At 36.3% G+C, this 19840-nt stretch overlaps 1 protein-coding gene across 1 annotated transcript in view; it reads left to right on the top strand.

The window, feature by feature from the left end:
• The first annotated feature begins 19426 nt into the window (after window positions 1–19426).
• Window positions 19427–19840, top strand: part of ADRA1A (adrenoceptor alpha 1A) — a 78335-nt gene continuing 77921 nt past the window's right edge. The window contains exon 1 of the mRNA XM_081076918.1: window positions 19427–19723. The gene's annotated coding sequence lies outside the window, so the exon portion shown is untranslated. The remainder of the gene's footprint in view (window positions 19724–19840) is intronic.

A 19840-nucleotide genomic window follows, 5' to 3' on the forward strand; every position in this document is an offset into this window, starting at 1 on the left:
AGACACTGTGACATCTAAAAGTGAGTGGGCGAAACTGTCGAGTGCAAAAGCAGAACCAGCAGATAAACTTCCATTTGCACGTGATTCCAAATGCTAAGAACAGAGCCACCCCATGTAACTATCACATTAAAAAACGTATCCATGTGCCAGTGCCCCAAGACGCCTCCCACTTTCCCAAACTCACTTTGATTGCTAGATGTGGATTGTCACTGGGTTCTTTGTAATTTTCTCAGGCTGATACAGCAAACTGATTTGCTAGTTGCCAATGCCTGTGTGAGGTGCCATTAGGCAGTGGTGGGATTCATGGTTCAACACTTAATCAGAGGCTTACGTGCTTTTTGGTGTTAGTGAGACTTACCTTATTTGTAGCACTTTCTTAGGTGGGAGTGAAATGGCCTGCCTCATGTACCGTATGTTCCAAGTAAATGTAGAATTTTCTGGACCTCCACTGATAGATCCAGGCATACTCAATGCCAAAAATGCATTTATTTACTGCCATTAAATTTTTCTTTAATGTCTATGATAACATGTTAATGCAATTAACAGTCTACCTCCCTGGCCAGTCCATGACGTCCTGTGGGCAGCTATAATGTTATTCATCTTCACATTCCTAGCATTTCACGTAACAGGTATTCCACAAAATTCTGTGGAAAATTCATCTTGAGCAACTATACCTTTCAATTACGAGTCCCATATTAAATCTTTTAAATGACAGCTATAATAGGCTAAGTAAATATTTCCAATAGAAAGAAACCTATTCGACTCCCTGATCCCCTCTACATTCTCTCACACCACTGCTCTGGATGAGAATGTGAAAATGGGAAAACCACCCTGCTTGTGTACTCGGTATTGAAAAATACTCCTTAGACTATCACCTTGACATAGAGCTCGAAGCCAGACATTCCAAACATTTTTGGGGAAGTTCAAAAATATAGGTTGACTCCAAAATTGCTCTCATACACACAGTGTCAAAGGTACACAACCAGCCTGCCCTTGGAGGCAGAGCTTGGTGGAAGCCAGGACTGAAGGAATTACCCTTTTCCACTGGGTCCAGTTCACTAGCTTCAGAAACTACATGAGTCAGTTCTTAGAGACTTTCTGGGAGGCACGGGCCAGAAGTGCCCTAAAAACAGCTAAAACCATTCTCCTCCGAAACTCTTTAGCCTGTGGGAGCATTTGCCAGCAAAGCTAGTACTTTCGGGTGTGCCTAATACAGACCAAGCCATAAAACAGGGATCAGCAAAATGTGTGTGTAAAGGACCAAATTTTAAGTATGTCTAGGCTTTGCTGGTGTGGATGGAAAAGGGGCCACCTGTTAAATCTGACAAGCTCAGGAGACTGAAAATAACCACATAGGATGGCATGAACATAAAAATTCCTAACTACCATGTTTCTAATAAGACTGGGTCTTATATTAATTTTTGCTCCAAAAGACGCATTAGAGCTGATTGTCTGACTAGGTCTTATTTTCAGGAAAACACGGTAAGGTGGGCCATGGTGGGAAGTCATATCTTTAGTCTGCAGCTTCCTTGACAAAAATCAATCTCTACCTCAAGTGAGTCTGTCTATTGTCTTTTTGCATCTAGGATAGCATGCCCTTGGAATGTCAGTAATCCCTTTTTCCCAGACCAGAGCAGGAAATTTCCTTATTATTCCTTCATTATTATTCTTGTCCTGATTAGCATCTTTACATGCTGTAAAAAGTGAACTATTAACTATCCTGTATCCACCGATGTGTGAAAGAAGTACCTGTCTCTCCAATTTACTTTTACCCAATCCCAGAGATTTCCCCACATTGTTTTCTCCCTCTCCCTTAATCTACCACCAATGGATTTCATGTAACCCTCCTCCTTTGAGTCTACATATAAGATAAGCTGCAAACCGCCATTTTGCAGAGCATTTTCTCAATCCATTGAGATTTTGCTTCCTGACAATTGTCAGTTTGGCTTAAATAAACTTATAAGCTTTCTCTGAGGCTGGATGTTTTTTCGTCGGCACTGGTCATATGTAGATCTGTTGCATTTTCTTCTTTCTTTATTTTTTGTTGACAAACCTTAGCAATATGAAAAAACATTCTTAGCTGGAGGACATGCACAAGAAATGAGGCAGGGGAGCTGGATCCGGCCCACAGGGAATAGTTTACTAACCCTTGCAAAAGACCAAGTTGATGGGATAGACATTAGCATTACTCTTTCACTTTGATGATACCTCCAACCCAACAATAAGTTCATTTTATTTCAGACATTTTCTTATTGAAAAGAGTGAAGATTTAAGTTTTTAGAAAACCTAGATTTTTTTTACCTCTAAGTCATTGTGTGATTTGGGCCAGCTCACTCGACTTCTCTAAGATCAGTTGCTTCATCTTAAATATGTGGGCAATAAATGATATCTTATAGGGTTGTTCAAAGACTCCAAAGAGATAACGTATGTGAAAGTTTTTGGTAAACTACAAATTCCAAGTGTTTTTATTTATTTATTTTATTATTTATTTATTTATTTTAAGGAAGGTGCAGTTCACAGTAGCCATGCTGGGATCAAACCAGCAGCCTTGGTGTTATTAGCACCACATTCTAAGCAACTGAGCTAACCAGCCACCCCATATTTAAGTGTTAGCTGTTATTAATGTTGTTGAACTCCTAGGAAATAGAATTATTCTGATGACATTTTGACTTAGTTTGTATATATACTGTCCCAATGATAGAGTGTGGGAAAATCCCAAAGAAATATTTAGTTTGAACCATAAATTACTAGAAAGCCTCAAACTTTTCTTAGAAGCTAGCATGTTGTTTGCATGGGAAATTACTTATAAGGAAAAGAAATTGTGGTTTCCTAACTTTCTGCATTCAAAGAAGAAAACGTACAAAAGAAAAAAAATAATTTTTGTAAAAAATATTTATAGAGATTCATTTTCAAATGCCAAAGATTTTATCCTTCTGAAGTTAAAGCAAGAGAAGACTAATTTCTTTTGAAAAAGAGAAATTGAGATTTTGCTGAAAACTAATATACTTTGGTAAGGAAAAGAGGCATGTTCAAATGCTATTGGCTGGTTGTGATTACAATGTTACCTTGTCTAATACATTTAGGAATTGAACAGCTATTAAATGTCACCAAATGTTGGTGACAAACAAGACAATAAGTGAATTTATATTTTTCCCATGAGACTTTTAAGGTATTTCTCAACAAAAAAAAAGTTATTTAAGAATGTCAACAAATGTGGTAAACGGTGATAGCAAATAGTATGTCCACTTCCAAAATGCATACAACTAATTATCTCTAATTCCTCAGTCTTTCTTTCTTTTTTAATTTTTAGCATCTGACATCAAGCCATACACTTCTTTTAAAAAGCTTTGAAAATTTTGACATTTCAGTCTCCTGGTTCTTGATTCTCTGGTTATTCCTCTTTGAAAACATGTGCATTTCCCAACATTTTTTGATTGACCCCAACTCTCAGGGCTGTTGTCCATCCCTCAGACAACAAAATCATTCATACTAATAAACAGTTGTCTAATAGGCCCATTCCCATTATATTATAAGGTCTATGAGAACAGAAATTTTGTCTTATCCCCTGCTAAATCCCTATGTAAGGAATATGGAACCTGGCTCACAGCACTAACTCCCAGTGCTTTCATCACCATTGTATTTCCAACATTCTATCTATAACTCTGCATTCTGCCACTAGCACACTAGCAAACTAAGTCAACAGAGCCAGCCACACTTACCACTTACCACAGCCACCTCACAAAGCTCTCCTCCTGACTCCCTTCTATTAATGGCACCAATGATTGTCTTAGTCTCTTAGAGGTATCTTACTCCATCAAACAATTTAATTGCTAAGTAATTATCAATTCTGTCTCTTCCCCCACCCCCATTTTTGGCTTCTAACATGGGTTGAATGACAAATAACATTACATATAAACCAGGACAACGTTGAGAGTTGAGAGAAGGGAGTGCTAACCAGATGGCCACCAAGACAATAGCATAAACCTAGACAGTCCTGAGAAAATGAAACATGTAGTCACCTTAGCTATGGGCCAAGTACTGTGCTAGAAATAACACATAATATAAAGGTATATACCATACAAATAGTTTCTGTCTCAGCGAAAGTAAGCCTTATTATGGGAAGAATAAAATAAACACAAATAACTATGAAATTAAGTACAAAGTGGTAATTATCAACAAATAATATAAACAAAATTTTGGAAGTTTGAGAGAGGTTAATGTTAGCTGGGTGTACAGCACCCTCATCCCACAGAAGTGCGCATTTAGGGGAACCCTTAAGATTATAATGGAGCTGAAAAATTCCTATCACCTACCGTGGCAACATAGCAACTGTCTGAAATACTAAAGAAAAGCACTCCTGTTTTGTGCTGTCTCAGTCTATCCATAGTGAGGCGATCAGCTAGTAATGCCTGGGAGCATACTTCTGGGCCTAGGGAGCTTCCCACAGGCTTCTCCCCTTTCTAAACCACTGCTACAACTAGACCGCCCCTTGTGTTTCTTATTACCATTACAAGATGCCCTTCCACAATAACCATTAGGAAACTTTAAAGAAAAAAGAGAGCATATTACTCACAGGTTCTGGGGCAGACGAGGCTCACCAGGGGCACACAGCCCAGTGGAGATTGGAGAAAGAGCACGCATGCGCGTGCACATGCGCGCATGCACCTGCACCTGCACCAGCATCTGCACCTGGGGTTCTGCTTTTACTGGGATGGGGGTGGGGCCTCGGGCTTCCAGGCCTCATTCTCTATCGGCAAATTTAAAACACAAGCTAGAATTTAAAGCGTGGAAAGAGAGAAAAACAAGCAGCCCAAATGGTCAGTTACCAAAATCAACCAAGATCTCTAAAACAAAGGAGCCTCACTCAGGGTAGAGAGGGGCCCTGGCTCTTTATCTAGTCCTCTGGCTGGCAATGTGATTATTCTAGATAGCCTTCATGGAAGTGGATGATGCCTCTTTGAAGTGAATGCCTGAGGAATCAAAGCTTAAGTCAGGCACTGGCATTACAAAAAAGAGAAACCCACTGTCAGAGCTTACACGACAGTTACACGTTTGTGAGGACACTGGTGGAAACAAACCTACTATGCTCTCAGTGGTATAAAAGTATGGCACTATAATTATAGTAGTGAGCTATGCCATCTAGATTTGTGTAAGTGCATTCTATGGTCTTCACACAATGATGAATCACCTAATGATGTATTTCTCAAAATATATCCCCGTTATTAAGTGGCCATGACTGTAACCAGGAGTGGTCATGAAATGTCCTGCTGGAATTCTGGTAAAATTGTATTTCTTAATCAGGTAGTTTATTTGCTGAAAATCTATTTAGCTGTAGTGTACTTAAGATTCTACTGTTTGTTTTTCACATAGGTTATCCCTCAGTAAAATTTATACTTAAAAAATAAAGCTAATAAAAAAAGATAAATCAACATAAATTTCAGAAAGAGAGCTGAAAAATCACTTCACAAAAAGATAGTTAAATGACCAATAAACATGAAAAATTTCTCAACTTCATTAGTAATCAGGAAACTGCAAACTAAAGCCACAATAAGTTATTTCTCCATACACATGCCAAAACGGCTAAAATTAAGAAGACTGAGATAATAGAGGTTCTTGTACCTCTGATAGGCGTGTAACTGGTACACCAACTTTGGAAAAGTGTGTGTCAATCTCTACTAAAGTAGAATATTTAGAATTTATACTTTGCCCTATGATCCGGGCCTTCTATTTCTAGGAAATCTAGCCAATGGAAATTCTAGCACATGTGCACCAAGAGACTTTTACATACTATTCATAGCAACATTATCCACAATAGCTAAACACTGGACAAAGAAAAAAATAATAAATTATGGTTTGTTCATACACTGAAATACTATAAAGCAATGTCAATAAATGATCTACATGATTTATAGGAAACAGTATGATTAAATCTTACTAATATAACCTTGAACTAAAGAAGCCAGACATTGAATATATACTGTTTAACTGATATAAAGTTCAAATATAGGCATAAGTATAAAATGAGACAAAAAGATAGTGGTTACCTTTCAGGAAGAGGGTAATTTCCTATGAAGGAGGTTTCTGGGGAATTGGCAATGTTCTCATTCAAAACCTGGGCAATTGTTATAATCTGCACATTTAAAACTGGTGCACTTTTATGCATATGTATCTTACTTCAATTTAAAAGTTTAAACAAAAAATAATAGGTGAGAATTGTCATGAAATAAAGAATTATATGAGTTTTCACTTTGAAAGAACACAATAGAATCTAACAGAATAAAACAAATTAACATTTTATGAAACTGCAGAATAAAAAGGTTAAAATAAAAGCCACTAGAGTGATAAAAGCTTCCTTACAAGTAAGTGCCAATTAGATTGATAAGATTAGCAGCAGCAAAAACAAAGAACAGCAGAAAAAGGATTAATCTTCTAAAAACTAAAGAGAAAATAATGTTAAAGTTTGTTACCAATAAAACTGTCTTTCAAGAGTAAATATGAAATAAAGATGTTTTCAGGCATACACAGATTAAGGAAGTTTCATATCGCTTACACATCTTTTGGGAGAGGACTATTAAAGATTATACATTAACGAAAATAAATCTATAAATAAGGAGATTTTTGTCTTCTCACTCATCAATATGTTTCAGCTGTCTAAAACAGTGGCTGCTACAGAGGGAGTTCTCAATAAACATTGAATAAAGAGGAAAAGTCAACTCAGAGGAAAAGAACAGATGGCAACAAGCAAAGTGAGGAAAAATCAGAAAATATGCTGGTAAGTTTAATTATACCTATTGTTAATTTTATATTTAAAAGGTGGAATTCTAATTAGCGACAATGAGAGATTGGGAAGTGTAGCTCAATGGGTAGGTAAGGCCTGCTAAAGTGATTGATTTTAGGAGAATGAGAAACTCAGCATAAGTTTAGCTTTTGCTTGAAAAATGTATTTTTAAATAGAAATAACAAAAATTTGATAACTACTAACAGAATAAAATATATGTATAAATTTTCAAATGAAAATTAGATGGAAGAACACAGAATAACTTTATTAATAAAGTAGAAAGAGGGAAAATGGGAGAGGAAAAGCAGACAAAAGTGGTGATAATCAGAAAGCAAAATCATATGATTGAAATAAACCCAATTTTGAAAACAGAGAACTAAATACAAACTATGATTATTGGATATAACAGTTTTTCCCTATAATTCTGACATGGGATCGCTCTGTATTATTTCTTACAGCTGCATGTGATCTACAAATATCTAAAAATAAAAACTTTAATTAGAAAAACTAATTAGTTAAAGAAAAATCTTGATGAAATTAATGTATAGCTAGAACTTAATCATCTGTGATTATAATGCATGTGAATAGATGAAACTTACCTACTAAAATACAGAGCTATTAAATTGCATTTAGAAGAAAATAAAGCTTTATAGAAACTACACAGAATAGTCTTATAACAAAATGACCCAGAAAAGTTAAAAATAAAATGCTGGAAATAAATATGTTAAAATAAGGCTAATGTTCATTGGGCACAGGGACCCCTATACACCTATTTCATCAAACCATTAATTGTCTTGTGAAAATTTTACCCAGCCTTACTAACTTTAGATCTGCTTGATCTACTAGTTTCTGATATGTGAACTAAGCCTTCCACTATGATTATGGCTATAACATGTTCTCCCCATAATTCTGACCGTTATTGCATTGTATATGTTGATGTTATAGCTAGATTCATTACAATTCATGATTATTCATTTCATAATATTCAGCATTGAGAGGCAGACCAAGCAAAAGTCCCTGACACATCATAATGTGATATTTCTTTAACTTTTTCTGTCTATAAGTAAATACCATTCCTCTATGTCAAGAAAAGAAATTTTGAAAATTTAATAGAGAAAAGACACCATTTATAATAGGAATAAGAACTATAAGGTATCTAAAAATAACTCTATCCGCAGTCATGCAAGATGCTTATGAAATATTGTTTAAATAGTATAGAAAAATATATTATGAGTAAAAAGAGAAATATACCATTGTAGCTGATGGGACTGTCACACAGAGGTTAATTCTCTACAGATTAACTTTGCAATTACAATTAAAATTCCAATAATATTTTTGTTGGAAACTGACAAACATTAAAAGTCAAATGAGATTGCTAGCTTCTGGTATTCTGGTATAGTATTTTTCTCATAGCAATCCTTCTGAACATAATAATTATAAATACTGGAATATATAGGTATATGAGGTCTGAGAATTAAGTTCACGAACTCATCCTAGAAAAAGTGCTACATACCTCATTGCTGAATATCACTATGGTCACCTTTGAAGTATTCCCCTTGGAAAGTGCCTAGTCCACTGTTTAAAGAAATTTTGGAACTCTTTCTGGAATGCACATCAGAGCTGTAGGCGTATTACCCCTGATGTCCTGAATGTCATCAAAATGACTTCCCTTCAATATTTCCTTTATTTTGTAGGGGTAAAGAAAGAAGTCACTGGGGCCAGATCGGGTGAGTAGGGAGGGTGTTCCAATACAGTTTTTTGTTTTCTGGCTAAAAACTCCCTCACAGACAGTGCCATGTGAGCTGGTGCATTGTCATGATGCAAGAGCCATGAATTGTTGGTGAAAAGTTCAGCTCGTCTAACTTTTTCATATGGCCTTTTCAGCACTTCCAAATAGTAAACTTGGTTAACTGTTTGTCCTGTTGTTGCAAATTCATAATGCATAATCCCTCTGATATCAAGAAATGTTAGCAACATCGCCGCAACAAGTTTGCGAATTTAATTGTCATACCTCATATATGTATGTACATATACACACCAGGGTGCCAATAAAATGAATACACATTTTAACAAAGGAATACAAGTCATTTTTTTGGTACCCCTGGTATACAGTATGTATGTGCCTGTGTGTATGTGACTGACATAGTTTATTCTCATTCATGGTAATTATGTTCTGTGAAGTCACTGCAAACACTGAATTAACAAATACTGAACCATTGCTCCTACAGGAAATGTGGAGTTAAGTTTCTGAAATCTTCTGGTCACATTTGCATCAACTAATCAATACGTAACCTTGTTGTATGTGTATTTCTGCACAAAGACCCTTTATTTAATATATATTATTGATTCGTTAACATTGACCTCATGGCCCAACAGTACTCATGGGGCCAAAGCTTATCGAGCATATATATTTTCTCCATAAACCACATCACAGCCTTCTTGAGCTTAGAAACACTAGACAGCACTTTTAACCTTATGTTTTGGGGTCATTTTAAACTATTGCATCACCGACAAAAAGCACAAATATGTGAAAATGTAGCACAAAAGAGACCACAAAAGGGTACTTATTTAGAGTATGAGAGCTGAAAGAAGAAGGCAGACATCAACTGAGAATGTGCACATAGAGCAACTCAATGTTTTTTGATGATCTATGCAAGAATGTGAATGAGTGCAAAATGCAATGAACATTTATTTAAGGGTGATACATTTGGGCAAGTAGATGTTTCTGCAAATCATGAGGATTGACAGTCTATATACACCCTATTTGAAAGACTATATAGAGGGACCAAAAAAGGGCTGAAACTGGAAGAAAGTTCATCTTTGAAAGATGAAAAGTGCACCAGGTGAGATTGTGTATCTGTGCTATTTTGCCTGGGGCACATCCCAGTCATTGATATATAGGGTGACAGAAATCTCCAGTTTCATTTGCTTTAGATGTCAGAGGACAGAATTCAAAGCTGGCCAAGCAGGTGACAAATTAAGAGGGGAAGTCCCCAACAGAACACAGCCACAAAGGGTAAGAGCACCAAAGTCTGCATATAAAATCTGCTCAAATCCTTGGCTGAATGCTGAATTATTGGTATACAGGGGAAATTCCAGGGAACTCTGTGAAAATGAAGGTGGAAACTAAAATAGCTAAGAGGAAATTTCAGCTACTGCTCACTACAAGGGAGACATAGCTTAGAACTGGAGTCCTGGCAAGTTAATTATCTGCTGGAACAAAAACCAACACTCTTCACAAGAGTCCTTAAAAAGGTACCAACACAATGATCAGCATATAATAAAATTTACTGGACATATAAAGAAATATAACAATGTAATATTCAGAGGAGACAAGAAACGGTGAATAAAAATTAATTCAATCCCATAATGACCAAGGGTTGAAATTACCAGAAAAAAAATTAAAACAGCTATTGTAAATATATTCAAGTTCGTAAAGGAAAATATAATCACAATGATTGAATAGGTGAGAGAACTTAAAGAAATAAACACTATTGGGGCAGTCGGTTAGCTCAGTTGGTTAGATCTCGGTGCTCTTAACAACAAAGTTGCTGGTTTGATCCCCACATGGGCCACTATGAGCTGCGCCCTCCACAACTAGATTGAAACAACTACTTGACTTGGAGCTGATGGGTCCTGGAAAAACACACTTAAAATAAATAAAAGTTTAAAAAAAGAAAAGAAATGAAGACTATAAAAATATATAAATGGGAATTTTAGAAATAAAAAAGTACACTCACAAATTAAAAATTGCTGGATAGTCTAATAGCATATTAGAGGTGAAGAAAAGAAGAGTCAGTTAACTTGAAGATAGAGCAATAGAAAATTCCTAATCTGAAAAACAGAGAGAAAAGGATTGAAGAAAATTAATGCAGGCTTGGAGATGAGGGAAACACCACCAAGTGAAGTGTTCTAACATACCTACAATTGTAATCTCAGAAAAGGAGAGAGAGAGAATGAAGTGAAAAAATTCCTTTGAAGAAATTTTCCCGAAGATAGTGAGAAACCTAAATTTACAGATCCAAGTAGATCAGCAGTGTAAATACAAACAAAACCATAACAAGACACATCATAATCAAGCTGCTGAAATCCACAAAGAAAGAGAAAATCTTAAAATCAGCTAGATAAAAAACTATACATTATCTATAGTGAACGAATGATATAAATTTGCCTGTCTTCTTGGACACAATGAAAGTTGGAAGACAATACAACATACATACTCTGGAAAATAATCTTGGTCTGTTACACAATTTACAATATTTGCTCCCAATTAGAGTCGTAGTTTAACCTTGCACTTTTGTCCCTTTTATCCCTATTATCATACTGAAAAGGATTGAATATTGATGTAGTTAAATGTATCAATTTTTCTCAAGAATTCTATTTTTGTGTCTTATTTAAAAACATTTCCTAAATCCCAGTATGAAAATGTTCTCATGCATTTCTTTTTTTAAAAATTTAAAAATAAATAAATAAATAAATACAATTTTATTTTTACATTAGATCTTTAATCTAGCATTATTTATTTTTGTGTATAGAGTGAGATAGAGCTGTAATTTGATTTTACCTTTTCCATGTGGAGAGCCAAATGTCCAAGCACTGATAGGACTTTCATTTATCTTTCTTCAGTTAAATCCTTCTCATTGTTCAATCTTTTATTTTTGCTTAAATCCTGACCAATACAGGAAGTAACTAAAGGAGTACCTCACCAAGAAATTTAACCAAATAAGTATTTCACCAACAATCATTTTGGATATTTTAATTTCCCAAATGTTTCCATTATAATCATTGCCTTGACAAAATAAATATTTAACGAATAAAAAAAACAAAAAAGAAAAAGAACAAATAAAAAAAAAACATAGGGGAAAACGCAAAAAGAAGACAAAATACAATCATTGCCTTGATTATTCATTTTGCTTTTTCTGTCATAGTTGGTAGTTACATAATTTCTTTATATGGGAACTAAGAAATACAAATCTGGCTCTAAAGGAAGGCTAGGGTTCTTGCCTTGAAGTTAAGTTTACACAGCAAGTACAGTTTTAAATTTCATGTTTTGGGGGCAGCCATGAAAAGAAGGCTAATGGAGAGCAAACTTTCGACACTAGTCTAAATATTTAGTTTGCTTCAAGTTAAAAATGTACTTGCTTTCTCATATTTGGAAACTCACTTGCCACTGAAAATATCAAACAGATGCTCAGAATCGTCAGCTTGCCTTCTTTCCCCAAAGATTTTCTATTGATAATTTAACTCTTCTTTCCAAGAATTCCCCAATAACATATTGGTACTTCTGATAAAATCGATTGGCCTGCCTTCTGACTTTTTTTTTTCCTTATGGGCTTGTTAGAACTTTCTTAACTGGATTTGTTTATTACTATAAGGGAGTAAACAATATTGATTAAGGTGGTTTCAGAAAGTGGGGGAAAAAACACAATAAAATTGGTTTTGTGTTGCTTTTCCTGATGCTAGACAGAGGAACAAGACTATTTTATCAATTTCTCCTATGTCTCAATAAAGACAACAAAACTGCATTAATGGCAATTAAGTTAACAAGGCTGAATATAAATTCTTCATATTGATCCAGAACTTATTCTGCAATGAGAGAGAAGAGATACTCTCCTTTTACGAAGATTTTCGAGTAAACCTACATTTCCTGCTAAATTGCAGTCAGAGGAAATTAAGGGACCTCTTGTTTTCAATACTTACGTTAAGATTTTCATTTTAAAATAATTTTAAAAATTAGTGCAGACTCTTATCTGCTTCATATGGGTTAAATTCTGTCGTATCAGAAATTCTGAGTGTAGAAGGAAAATTACTAGGGGGGAGAGAAATAAGGAAGCTCCTCTGGGTTCTTTCATGACCAGTCTGACCATGGAGAAAAATCACTGGCCAGTAAAATCCTATAAAATATTCCCACAATGTGGGCAGATTAGGTTCTTAGATTGCCAAAGTATAAATAAATAAATAAATACATTCTTTTTGTTGATTACAGGAACTTATGTGGAGAGCTTCTCTCTTTATATAAATTCATGAAGAAAGGAAGAATAACAATTTAAATTTAAATTCCTGTGAAAGGAAGAAATGACAAATATCATAAAGGGCTGACATCCTTACTGTATGTGTTAATTTGGGTCCTCCAAGAAGCAGACACCAAGACATGATTAATTATACAAAATATGTATTGAGGGAAATTCCTGTGAAGGAAAAAAGAAGAGTTGGAGAAGAGCCTTCAGACTATGATTCAAGTCAGAATCTTATGAAGCAGAGGGGAAGGAAGGAGGATTGGGAAAGAAAGGGTCAGACTGTTGTAGTTATAAGAAATTTCTTGCCAACTGATAGAGAGTCCTTGAGACAAAGTCTCCCAGAAATCCCAGTGATAACCAGCCTGCATTAAAACCTCTGCCATGCTTAGCCACTGGTTGGGAGCAGCCTGTAGGAAGTGTGGCACAAGCACTCGGAAGTATCCAGAAGGACAAAATCTGGGCTGTCAGTCAGTTATGCTCAATTATGCAGCAGGAGATGGGAGGCACACATTGTCATGGCTGCCATAATATATAAAGAGTTCTTACAAACCAATAAGATAAAAGGGGAAACACCACTATACAAATGGGCAGTAGACATACCAAATTACCTATCGGCCACTCAAAACCAATTTTCCCCCTTCTATGTTCTTCCTTGCGTTGCAATGGCTAGAAGAATCTCTATCAGCAGAATTCTTGGTGATAATTCACCAATGAGAGGAATTCCTGTGAGGTTTCTGAAAGTAAAAGAGAAGCAGAAGCCAATGTTCATCCTGTAACAGTGTTGTGCAGGAATGAAGGCTTCAGCCAACAGCACGTGTGAGGTTTTACCAGGAGCATCTGGGAGTCCTGCATGTTACTGATGCTTCCATCAGCTGAACTCATTATTGTGATTTCCTGTTATTCCTGTACTGCCAGGTTTCCTGAAAGCAAATAGCTTCCCCTGATCTGTGGCCCAATCTTTCACTGTCTCATAAGCCTCTAATTCCTTGTATTAGAAATACAAGGAAATACCTGTTTGAAATACCTACAGCAGTTTCTGACTAAATCCTGACTGATAGAAACATTGACAAACAAATCACACAAATCACACAAGAATAAATAGAAATGTCAAATAAATGTATGAAACTATATTCATAATTAAAGAATAAAAAATTATAATGAGATTTTTACTTATCAGATTGGCTGAGGTTCATTTCATCTATATACAGAGGGTGCCAAAAAAAAGTATAGACATTTTAAGAAAGGAAAAAAAACTGTACTGAAATTGTAATACTCAACATATACCAATAACAAAAGATGAGTACAAGTCATGTTTGACTTCTCCAATTACAAGAGGTGCTCAAAGTGGTTACCATCAGTGAAATTCTAATATAGTTTTTTCCTTTATTAAAGTGTGTATACATTTTTTGACACCCTCTGTATATCCATGTACTTGTCTATTTTATTATAAATACTCAAGGTTGGCAAGAAGCAAAAAATAAAAAAGGTTCTGTAATACACTATAGTTACAAGTTTATACTTTCTGTTTACATTAGTAAAACCTTTCTAGAAGTTGATATGTATTGTAACCTTTCAAATGTTCATAATTTTTGATCCTTTAATTTCATTTACAGAAGTTAAGCTTAAGAAAAAATTACAGTACAACATTATATATAAGTATTTATCACAGTACAAGTTGTTATTTTTAAAAAAATCTACATACTGAGTATAGCTTTGCTGAATTCCCCAGTATTTATACAACCCTGTGAAAGTTACTAAAAGTTAGTGGGTTTCATTTTCTATATCAAAAAATTCTGAATAATGACAACTAATCACACAGAATTGTTTTGAGCAATAAAATCATTAACGCGTGAAAAACAGCAAAATGCCTAGAACATAAAGTTTCCAAGGTAGGGATTATGTTTTTTTTTTTTATCCCTGGGGACTAATAAATATACATATATATATGTAGTATATTATCACAATTCACCTGGAATACATATTCATGTTAAGAGGAGTTTTTTTGTTCTTTGGTATTATTAATTTAAAATTATTTCAATTTATATTTAGAATTCTGAAGGTGATATTTAATGTTTAGAGTGTATAAAATATCCAATATTTATTACAGTAATATTAACTGATTATATCATGCAAACTTTCAGTTATCTTAATCTTTAATTGAACAATCTGGATTAAAGTTTTCTGTATCATGAAAAAAATCTAAATACTAAATATCCAAATACTTAAATTTATCAACATGTACAAGCAATAAATTTATCAACATGTACAACCATCCCAGAATTGCTGTGCAGCTGTTATAAATCATATTTTGACAGAAATGTAATAATACAGGATGTGTTCATAAAATAATATTAAATGAAAAAGCAACATATATAACTGTAGATACAGTATGATTACAGTATTGTATTTAATGTATATATATACACACACACATTAAATACATATATATATTTCATCTAGCTGTGTACATATTCCTATGTATACCATTTACACACATGGATAAAAAATGGAAAAATGTACCAAATATTTAACAATGGCTATTTCTCCAGTAGTAGAATTACAGTTAAGTTTTATGTTTACACATGTCTAACTTTTTAAAATGTGCTATTATGAGTGTGTATTTTATAATGAAATACAGGTCAATAAGCATTTTAATGTGTTTATAATAGTATATCAGCAGGTGGACACATGAGATAAAGAATGTCTACATTTGGTACAGATATTGATTTAGGTGTTTCACTTCCCTTTCAGATGATATTTGAGAAAAGTATTGAAAGAATCTGATTGCTGTGCCTCGACTGACATTTGCTATGCCAGAGCAAAGTTTTATCGTTTTGGAGGAATAATTTCCCTGATCTAGCTATAGGCTGACTTGACTCCGAATTCCCACCCTAACACACTACTGTGTAAGGATGGGATACCACAGCTCACAAGACTTGGAACAAGTTATTATCTCAGGGAGATGAGAATGAGCTGGTAGAATGGTGCCGCATACAGAATTATCTCTACCAAGGATTCCTTCAGCAGAGTCTGTGTCAGTAGGCAATTTTGTGCGTTCAATAAAGGATTAGAACACAATGTTTGTTTGGAGAATTTTTACTTGAGACTGTGTCAATATTGTTCTGAGCCACATTTTTCATTTTTTCCCCCACTTTAACTTTTTAAGCCCTAGGAGAATTAGTTGAAAGACTAGATCTTTTTGGTGAATATTAGCATTAAGCCCTCTACTTTGTCACTTGGAGTGGTAAGGCCCAGAAAACAGCTTCTAATCCCATTGCGTATTGTCATCCAAGATAATAATTGACAGATTCTGAACTATTTTTCCTCAGAGCCTCCCACACTTTCTGACTTTCTCACTAATCACTAACAGAGCCCTGCCAGTCGAAGCTATTGGGCGTATGATTATTGCAAACCCTTCTTCTCCAATTAGACTGGTTCCTCCAATGTCTCTAAACACACACACACACACACACACACACACACACACACACACACACACAGCTACTGTATAGCTGTTGTTGACTTCCTTACTTTTGTCTACCAGACTAAATGCTGCTTATCCTGCAAGCCCTCAATCAAGCAATCCCATGAACCATCCCAGAACCTCCCCTACAGGGGATTTTTCAACTTGCATTACACCTGAAGTCTACAGACTAGCACCGTTAAGTCCAGGCAAGAGGACCCCTGCTTTGGGTTTTGCGCTTTTGAGAGCCCAACTCTGATTCCCTCTGGATGTGGCCCTTTCCATGGGGCAAAGATTCCATGAGACTAAGGTAATAATAGCCTTGCCTGAAATCTGTACCTTCCCTTATAGATCATGCTTTCAGACCCAGAATCTCCTGCCCCAAATGGCCACACAAGCATTTAAAGGGCCTCTAGGCTTTTTTCTTTGGCTCATCCTCTCAAGGGCAGACCATATCACAGGTGTGTGTACCCCGAGGCCCAAGGCAAGGGACAGCAGCCTGGATGGATAGACTGAAGTGTTCACACATATTTGCATGGATCTTCAAGATGTGGGACAAGGGGGCCTGAGAAGAAAAGGAGGAGTAGCCAGTGGCCAGGGCCAGCTCTCCCTGTCCACCATGTTGGGCCACTCTGATTACATCAGTGGCTCAGGCATAATTCTCAGGTCATTTTGCACATTTCTCCAGCTGAATATGACTGTTTCATGTTAGATGTGGAAATTGGACCACTCTGGTTTAGAAGTGTGCTTCACTTTGAAGTAGCAGAAAAGGGAAAGGGCTAAGATTAGTAACAAGAGGATTGATAAGCTTCATGAGCTATAAACTTACTTCGTCCTAATAACCGCCTAGGTTTATTGTCTCCCTTTAAAAATTAGGAAACCAAGGCTCAAAAAAGTTGAGTTTTGCCCTGGTCTGGTAGGAGGGTAGGGCCAGGATCTTTATGACTCTACTCTCTTTTCCTCATGTCTCCCCATGGGACTAACTCAACACTTTTGGACAACCATGTCAACTGTTGATCTTAAACAAAAAGTCAGCCAGATATTTCTCCAGCAAAATGAGTTTCTTGGGGAACAACAAAGTTGCAATTTGGAAGATGCAACCATGGCAGGCCATGTACAAGTCTCCTAATACAAAAAGGAAACTCTCATAGTGAGGAAGAGGAAGTTGGGAGGGCTATTACAAAGATTTCTGCCTGTTGTGCTTTGTGACTGATGTAGGGCCTGAGAGCTCCCCCTTCTGGCCTCCCTACTTCATTTTAAATGAGGTTTCTGTTTACTAATTGATTAAACTATTCTTTAAAGAGTAACCAACAGATGGATAGTTTGCTGTTTGTGGGTCTATGTGAGGGTGGTGAGGAGTAATTGGTTCTGGGAGTTAGTTTCTCAGAGTGATGTTTACAGGCTGAGAGCTGATTTGAAAGACTTACCTGGCAACATATAGGCTAGAAATAAGGAGCCACTCTCCCAAATCTTGGCACTAGATAGTTAGGTGTGGGGGGAGGGGAGGAATTGTGCCTACGCTTGTTTTTTGGGGGATGGGGGACTGGGAGTTCCAAAGACTTTTGTACATGTTGACCTGGCAGAGCAGAGCAATTTTCAGTTGCTTTTCTTGTTGATAACACTATTTCCCTTATCAACCATGGAACAGATCTTAATAGAAAACTCACATTTGTCGTATAAGGTTAGTGAATATGAAACTAAACAATAATATATTTCTCTGGAGGATGGATTTCTGAAGAACAGACATTATAAACACATTTGATGATACAATGTAAGAGTCGTAGGGCATTGTAATCCAGCCTTCTCCACCTGAGGGGACTGAATCCCAGAGACAGCAAGTGACTTAGTAATTCAAGGGAACCCAGATTTCCTGTCTCCTCACCCAGTATGCTTTTCCTACAATATACAATTCAATTTGTGGATGAGCAAGCCTTTTGTCTATGCATTTTTAAAATAATATTAAAGTCAAATAAAACGATATTAAAGTCTAACCAAACATGACAAGAATGGTAATTACCTCTATGGACATGGGGGGGGGGGATTGTGTACAAGAGAAGGAAGTCTAAATAGTAGGTCTTCAACGAAGCAGGGCTCCCTGATTCTCTCATGGGCATTTCTCCAAGGCATTTTGATGTATGTTGCTTACAGAGCCTTCCAAATATCTCCCTTGGAAAGGTAATAATATTAATAAACTTTTGTTCAAGGGAAGGAGTTTAAGGGCATACCACTGCTCAAAGCTATCTCTTTGTTACTAGGTTTAAGGAAATCTAGTAAACATTTTAAGAACAGTGTGTTTTGTCTGAATAATAAAGATGAAAGAAGATGACTTAGGAGGTGGGAATCAGAGTGGAGAAAAATTCCTAGCATTTTTTTTCCCAATATTCCAAAACACATATTTCTTTATTCAATCGTAAGGCAAACAGAACACGGAATTTACCAGAAAAAAAAAGTAAATAAGCCTGGTGATGTCAGCTTTTCATACTCTATTAACTAATCAAAGTGAATTAAAGAGAAGTAACTCTCCTTTAAAGGATACATTTTCTTATGAAAACTGGAAAAGAATGGGTGGCATTTTCGAAACACTAACCATGTAAGAAACTACAGCAGGACTATAAGGCTTTTTAAATCTATTTGTCTAAAGAAATGAGAGATGGATCATGTTCAATAAGGTTTAGATATACTCACTTTATCTTCCTGGAAATATAATTTTATTACAATCAGATTTATTGAATTTTATCTGATTTTACTTGCATCTTAAAACATTTGCAAATAACATAATTTACCTGCATATTTGTCATAACAACATGCTTTTTCCTGATTTTAACAGAACTTAGTGCAAGCATTAACCGAATCAAGCTGTTCAACGGGGCGTTTCTTCGAACACACCACGCATAGTAATTAATAGAGCTGGCGAGTGTCGGTTTTTCTTTATTTTTAAAATCAGATCATTCAAAGAAGTTATTTACTACAAATGAAAATTCCCCGCCCCGCATACACCTTTTAAAAAGCAAAGTGAGAATCCAAAGGCAAGAGGGGGGGACATTACCGCTATGCGCATGTGCTTTGCTGCCGCGTACCAGGCTAACTGCAGGAGATCCGCGGCTCGCTGGGCTCCTGCCGGTGTTACGTCAGCGAGCGCTGCAAAGTTCCTTGCGGTTCTTTGCTCATGTCTGGGAGCTAAATATTAAAAGGGTGAAGGTGGACTTGTTGGTTAGCTGTATGTTTTTTCTTTTCTTATTTTCATTCTTTGTTTTAAAATCTTTAGGTAAAGCGATACAGAACCAGTTGCTTAAAGACATCAGTGGTGGAGGGGTGAGTCAGCTGGTGCAAAAGGACCAGGAATTGGTGCCTGGGAGAGAAGGTCCCCTCTCCCCACAGAGAGGAGGCGACAGGGCTGCTCCTGGGACCGAAACCCCGACCGCTCCCGGCCGCACGTGAACGGGTGTCTCTGCATCTGCGCTCCAGGTGAGTGCGCGGGGCGCGGGTATCCAGCAGGGTGGATGGGTCAGGGCAAATCGCCCTCGGCCTCCGGGTGAGCGGAACCCCCACTTTCCCCGAGCGCCTCCAGGTTGTTTTCACCCG

Source organism: Rhinolophus hipposideros, assembly GCF_964194185.1.
Source record: "Rhinolophus hipposideros genome assembly, chromosome: 16".
NCBI lineage: Eukaryota > Metazoa > Chordata > Mammalia > Chiroptera > Rhinolophidae > Rhinolophus > Rhinolophus hipposideros.